The sequence below is a fragment of the Myotis daubentonii genome, chromosome X, assembly GCF_963259705.1.
Source record: "Myotis daubentonii chromosome X, mMyoDau2.1, whole genome shotgun sequence".
Taxonomy (NCBI): domain Eukaryota; kingdom Metazoa; phylum Chordata; class Mammalia; order Chiroptera; family Vespertilionidae; genus Myotis; species Myotis daubentonii.
In genome coordinates this window covers 35,240,223-35,247,679 of record NC_081861.1, presented here as the reverse complement: position 1 = coordinate 35,247,679, position 7,457 = coordinate 35,240,223, and positions in this window count along the sequence as shown.

The following is a 7,457-nucleotide window of genomic DNA, read 5'->3' as shown; positions in this document are numbered from 1 at the left end:
CCTTATGCTATCCCCCAAAACAGCCTTCCAACCCAGACAGTGTGGTACTACCAAAAATTGTTTTTATTTAATTTTGTGATTCTTACAGGTGCTGCTCTCCCATTCAGTTTTGAAAGCCTACTTATCCTTGAAGGCACAGCTCAAGATATTAATTCACACAGCTTAATATAACACGGTCTCTCTTCCCATAACCCTGATGTACTTGTATTCTATTCTAAAGATTCTTGCATATGATTTTTATGCTCTCTTGAATTATTCTCCAATTGTTGTTTCATGAATTCATTTCTTCACAAAAATATTAACAAAGCTCCTATCAAGAGCAAGGTAACATGTATGAGACTATAAAACAGTTACTCTCAGCTGGGGAGGACAATCACCTCAAATTTGAAAATGTATGTGGGTAGTTTTGCCTATAAGAGTTACTGTGAGGTGCTAGTAGCATTTAGTATAGAGTGCTGAGGGATAATAATTATCAATGCTGTGGGGCAGTTCCGCTATCTGAAGAGTTCTCCCTCCTAAACTGTGAGCATGAAAAGACTCTAATATGAACCAGACATGACTTGTGGCCTCAATGAGCTTATTGGTTCAAAGGAAGTATGGCATGAGTGTCATGCATAAAAGTGTTATATTCTCAGAATACAAACTATTTGTTGTCAGGACTGTGTTGGTTATTTTCTCTCAGTCCCTTGTAGTACCTAGTACTAGTCAGGATACACAATAGGTACTAGGTAAAAACTTACTGACTTGAAACATATTTTGGAAAACCCTAAAATTCAATGTATATTATGTCCTCCAGGGGAGCGATATTTCTGCAGATAATCATGTCATTATCACGACTTTTTAAAATCAATGAAGAAGACAAAGCTGTGACATGAGCCTGCTAATCCTCCTGAGGGCCAGCTATGAAGTTTTTGGAGTGGAAAAACAGCCTTGACAATAAGTAGAAGGAGACAGGGAACAAGAAAGTGTCAGGAAAGCACTGGAGCGGCAATTCCTTCCCTTGAACCACGGGTTTATTATAGAACATTTTACCTTATACGGATTGGTGCTGAATAACTGCAGATTTGTTTTCTTTTTTCATATCCTCTTCCTGACTATAACAATCATAAAGTGCATACATTGCAGAAGAAAAATTTACTCAGCTCATCTACACAATATTCTTTTTTTATAACCAAATTTTATTCATCTGTAGCTCTTGTTGGGTTGCAACAGTTAAATAAAATGACAAATAGTTTTCATTACACATGTCAACAATGAAAAAATACATATGTGCATATCTAAGAACACTACTTTAAATGTATATTGTGCCTTTCTTCTGAAGGGAGCTCATTTTTTCTGCATTTGCTCTAACAATAGCATTATGAGATAGACATCGTCATCTCATTTTACAGCTGTAGAAATCATTGTCCCCAGAGATAAAGTAACTTCCTGGAAGTCACATAGTCTGTGTCAAGGCCTGGACTAAAAGTCAGTACTCTTGACTCCCTAGAAAATATATTACTTGGGAGACTTTATTTATCTGCCTTTATTGCTTCACAGATAAGAAAAGTCCTCCAGGAAAAGCAACAAATCTACATACCACCCGAGATGCTAGACTTCTACAATCTGTTTCGTTTCACAGGATTTTCTGTTACACTGCTTTTAGTTAACTATACACCAGAGGAGGCGGGAGAACAAAAATTGTCATTTGAAAATGTTGGCTACAATCTGCAATGATCAACAAATTCTCACTCAGTAAGTTGAGCTTGCTTTAAAGGAAAAAGCTTGGGACTGCCTCATGCCTGCAACTCCCATGGAAAACAATGAAAAATGTGGTCTAAATCACTGGTAGAAATGCAGTAGCCTGCCAAACTAACACAAGTCCAACAGGGCTGTAGAATCTACTTGAATAGAAAATAAATATGTTCTATGCAATGGGAAGCTTTGGCACAAAAAGCACTAAGGCAGATTTCTCCAATGAATATTAAAGTTTTTAGTATAGCCGAAACCGGTTTGGCTCAGTGGATAGAGCGTCGGCCTGCGGACTGAAAGGTCCCAGGTTCGATTCCGGTCAAGGGCATGTACCTGGGTTGCAGGCACATCCCTGGTGGGGGATGTGCAGGAGGCGGCTGGTCGATGTTTCTCTCTCATCGATGTTTCTGACTCTATCTCTCTCCCTTCCTCTCTGTAAAAAATCAATAAAATATATTTTTAAAAAAGTTTTTAGTATAATACTTTCCTATTAATATATTTTATAAAACCTTTAAAATTAGATATACAGAGGTTAGCTTCAGAGATATCTACTAAATTCACAGAAAGACTCAGTTTGTGAGAAAAAAAAAAGAAAATGCAGTTGACTGGGAAAACTATATGCTGGACTCCTACTATATTTTTTTAGTAAAACCCAATATGCCCTTCAGACCATCCTAAGGAACCAAGCAAATGTAACATTTATTATTTATCATTTCAAATAGATTACAGACTCTATAAGGGCAGGGAGAACTCCTTATAGGCTCATCATTAGTAATAATGAGATAATACATGTAAAGGGATCACTCAGTATCTGACATATGGTGAGTGACCAATAAATGAAAACATCTATATCAGCATTTTTATTCCTAATAGAGCCAAGCACAGTGTTTGGATTCAGCAGGTAGTTAGTGTTTATACAGATGACACTAAGGTTAGGGGCAACAATACACCGCAGTCAAATATCTGCATATAACTTGATTCCTCAAAACCTTAACTACTAATAACCTACTGTTTAACAGAAGCCTTACTGGTCAATACAAATAGTCAATTAACAGATATTTTGTGTATACACACACACACACACACACACACACACACACACACACTACAGTCTTACAATAAAGTAAGCTAGCGAAAGGAAAATGTTAAGAAAATCAAAAAGAACAAAAATACATTGACAGAATACATTTACAGTATATGTTGAAAAAATCCATGTATAAGTGGAGCTGTGCAGTTCAAACCAATGTTGTCCAAGGGTCAACTGTACATACTGCTATTTAGCCTATAATTTCCAGATAAATAAAATGCTTTCTAAATTATTCCTAGAAAAATAAAATTTACTAGAAATGGTATACTACATTTGGGAGATTAAAAAAGTGAGCATGAATAAAGAGGAGAGTTGGTCTTCAACACCTATGGTGTAAAACATTTTTCTATGTCATGTAGTATTTTAAAATTATTTTTTTTGTTTTTTAAATTCTTTATTGTTTAAAGTATTACATATTGTATTACATATGTCTCCTTTTTCCCCCATGACCTTTCCCTGGCCACGCCCACCCCCCCAGCACATGCCCTCACCCCTTAGTTTCTGTGTCCATTTGTTTATTTTTTAAAATTTGTCTTTATTATTGGAAGTTTCACATATGACCTCACTTATATGTGAAAACTAAATGAAAACAAAACTCATAGTGTCAGAAAACAGATAGGTGGTTTCCAGAGATGGGAGTTCAGGAGTAGACAAAATGGGCAAAGGGGGTAAAAAAATACAACCTTCCAGTTATAAAATAAATAAGCCATAGGGATATAAGGTACAGCATGGTGACTACAGTTCATAATACTCTATTATATATTTGAAAGTGGCAAAGAGAGTACACCTTAAATGTTCTCATCACAAGCAAAAAATGTAATTATGTATAGAGATGAACATTAGACTTACGTGATTATTTTGCAATGTAAATGAATATTGAATCATTATGTTGTACACCTGAAACTAATAAAATATTATATGCCCCAAAAATAAAGAAATAAAACACTTTTCTAGATTTATTTGTAGAGTTGACAACAGTACCAAGAGTCCATTAAGACTCAATGATTTTGATGCTCTGCTATAACAATAGTGAAATGCAACTTCCAAGTTCAATAAGCTAGTAAATATAGTAGATCCTTGGAATTTATGGATTTAACATTTGCAGTTTCGACTATTCATGAAGTGACTCCATGGGTCCATGACCTATAGAAACTTATAATGTTGCTGACCCATAAATTTGGATCTTGAGAGGCTGGTATAGTAAAGTTGATTTAGCTAGTGAGTGAGCTGGCCAACTGCCCAGCATCCAAAACTCTAGGCCCTTCTATATGTGTTGGGCTGTATAGAGCAACTCTGCTGAAGTGATGAAAGTTTACTTTATTTCTATGCAAAAAAATGGCCCAGAAAAGAAAAACAACTGTGAGAGCTAACACTGGCAGTGAAAAGAAAGTGCTAGTTTTTAGCCAGAAAAATGACTTTGTAAATGATGTTAGTCTTGTATTTATAGAATCATTAATGGTCTAAAAAGGGTCTGTTAAATTTTTCAGTTATACTTTGCTGCATTTTATGAGGGAAATTATATGCTACAGTGATATTTGAGGATATGGGGGGTCAGAAAGGTCTCAGGGCCTATCCCCTGTGAATGGAGAAGGTGTGTTGTGCTTCCATTATGGTGCTCCATTAGAAACAATAGCATGTCACTTTCATGGATAAAGTTTATTAAAAAGATTACTGGAACTATTTTATGTGTTATCTCCTGGGCTACTCTGGAGACTGAGGGCTAATAATTGGGTTATAAGGACAATTGAATTATTAAAATTCCACAGAAACAATTAGAATGCATGCTCACTCTAAAAAAAATGCAGGTCCTTATTAATTGAAATTTCACAAACAGAGATGCCTTTAATCTTCACTAAATAAATGCAAATGTATTCTTTAAGTCTTAATGACACTATGTAGCAGTTGGCACTTAGTTAAAATTTTCTTATTTCAATCTGATTTATCTTTGAATGTAATTTATGCTTGGTAGTGCTTTTGTTATATTCATTTTAAGGATACATTTGTTGAAAGCCCAACCACCATATATTTAAAAAGAATAATTTTTCACCCTAAATAAAGCATCATGGTTTTGCAACATATTTGTGTTGATTTTTCACATCTGAGAATTAAAAACACAGTTAAATTTGAAATGCTTATGCTGTGCATTAAGGTATCAAAATGTACAGACTTGTAAAGGGGAAATATAAAGACAAAACTGCCCAGCTATGGTGACTCAGTGGTTAAGCATTGACCTATGAACCAGGAGGTCACAATTCGATTCCCAGTCAGGGAACACTGCCCAGGTTGTGGGTTTGATCCCCAGTGTGGGGTGTGCAGGAGGCAGCTTATCAATGATTCTCTCTCATCATTGATGTTTCTATCTCTCTGTCCCTCTCCCTTCCTCTCTGAAATCAATAAAGATGTATATATATATATGCCTAAGGAACTGTTCGACCATTCAACTGGTAGCTATGATGTGCACTGACCACCAGGGGGCAGACGCTCAATACACAGGCATGGAAACATGGAACAGACTGATAAATCTCAGAGGGAAGGAAGGAGTGGGGAGGATGGAAAGAGATTAACCAAAGATCTTATATGCATACTAGAGGCCTGGTGCACAAATCCATACACCAGACCATTTTTGGCCTGTTCCCCGCAGGCCAGACCTAGGGACTCCTCCAGTGCCTGTGGGGTCAGGCCAAAGCCTGCAGTCTGACATCTCCCAAGGGGTCCCAGGTTGCTAGAGGGCACAGGCCGGGTTGAGGGACTCCACCAGTGCACGTGCAACAGGCCTCTAGTATTTTTATAAAAAGACAAAGACTACTTAGAGTTCCACTTTAACGCAGGGTGTTGAAAATTAGTTAGGACATAGTACATTTATATTCAGATTTATTCCAGTGTCCACCAAAACTTGGACTATGAGAATATTCCAATGGCCAACTGGGACAATCAACTTAATGAACACAGGTGCTTTTTAGTGACAGAGAAGCAAAAGGACAGGAAAATGCTTTGGCAACCTATGGTATAAAATAATCTTAATTTCTTCTACCAGAGCAATATTGTGTAACATGGTAATTTATTTTTCTTTTCAGTGTCACCATCCGGCTCCCATTCTGTGCAGAATGTCTTAATTTGGATCCAAAAACAAATGTTTCAAAAGTGGCTCATTCTGTTGTTCAACTTACCCCAAGGAGTTTAACTATTATTACCCCTGCCAATACGAATACGCTCCTGATGAAGTAGGCATGATCAGGGTACAAGGGCAGGGATTAGTCAAAGGAAGAATTTAAACATCATTTTGCACAAGTTCACTGAGCAACAGATAATAGCTATTATTTAATGAGTATACATTTTTTGTCAGGCTTCATATACATTAGTTAATTTCTAAAATTTAGCTAATGGGCATGGACTTTTTGCTAATCTTATTTTATAGATCAGGGTATTCTGATTCAGTGGGGTTTGTTCATTCATCTGATTATTCACTCTATGAAAAATAAGCAAATACCTACTATGTTAATTAGAATGCCAAAATTTGCAATGTCTATTCACCTGGGCTCCAGCATCTGGAATCTGCCTAAAACAAGACTTCCTCCCACAGGAGAACAATTTTGGTTCTCACTGGTGACCCCTCTCTTCCTATAGCAATACCTATCCATAGACCAGGCACAAACACTATTAGACATGCCCAGCCAGCATGGCTCAGAAATTGAGCACTGACCTATGAACCAGGAGGTCACTGCTTAGATTCCCGGTCAGGGCACATGTCCAGGCTGTGGGCTCAATCCCCAGTATGGGGAGTGCAGGAGGTAGCCTACCTATGATTCTCTTGCATCATTGGTGTTTCTATCCCTCTCCCTCTCTCTTCCTCTCTGAAATCAATGAAAATATATTTACCAAAAACAAACAAACAAACAACAACAACAACAACCAAATAAACAAACTACTGAACATGCCATTGGGCAATCAGAAGGAAAACATAAAAACTTTAAGTTGAACTATATCACTGTTATGAGAAACATGGGCAGTGACCTCCAAATTTAAGAGGCATCATACTCTAAAACTAATATTCAGCCTGTACCTTCCCATAAATCCTGATGATATTCAAAATAGTAAGCTTTCTTGTTTTATTTTCTGAATCTATCTTACAATATAGTCGATAACACCACTCAAAAAGTTTTATACACAACCATGCCAAAACAACACTTTCTATAATTTCAACCATGTTTCTAGTTTCATCTATTTGTGCCCGGCTAAGTAAATACCTTCTCTCCTTGGTGTATTTGTCCTTCAGATACTTATAGACAGTTCTCATGTTTCTCATTAATCATTGCTTAGCCAAGCTCTACATAATTAATCCTTTTAATCTTTCCTCATAAATTAGTCGCTCTTGGGATGTTCTCAGTACTGTGCACTATATTTTCCAAGATTTTTGTTATAAGGTGTCCTGTATTTCACACACCATTCCAACAGAATCAAGTGTGAACGAGCTTGATCTATTCCATGTTGGCATGTGGACCACCACATTTACAGATATATTTCTGCAAGGGATGTAATCATCATCCCAAGGCAGCAAAACAGTCAGTAAAACAGCAGAGCCTCATGATCCAGATTTTCACAGTTGCCTAGACATATTTGTCTCACATCTCCTCTTTATCTC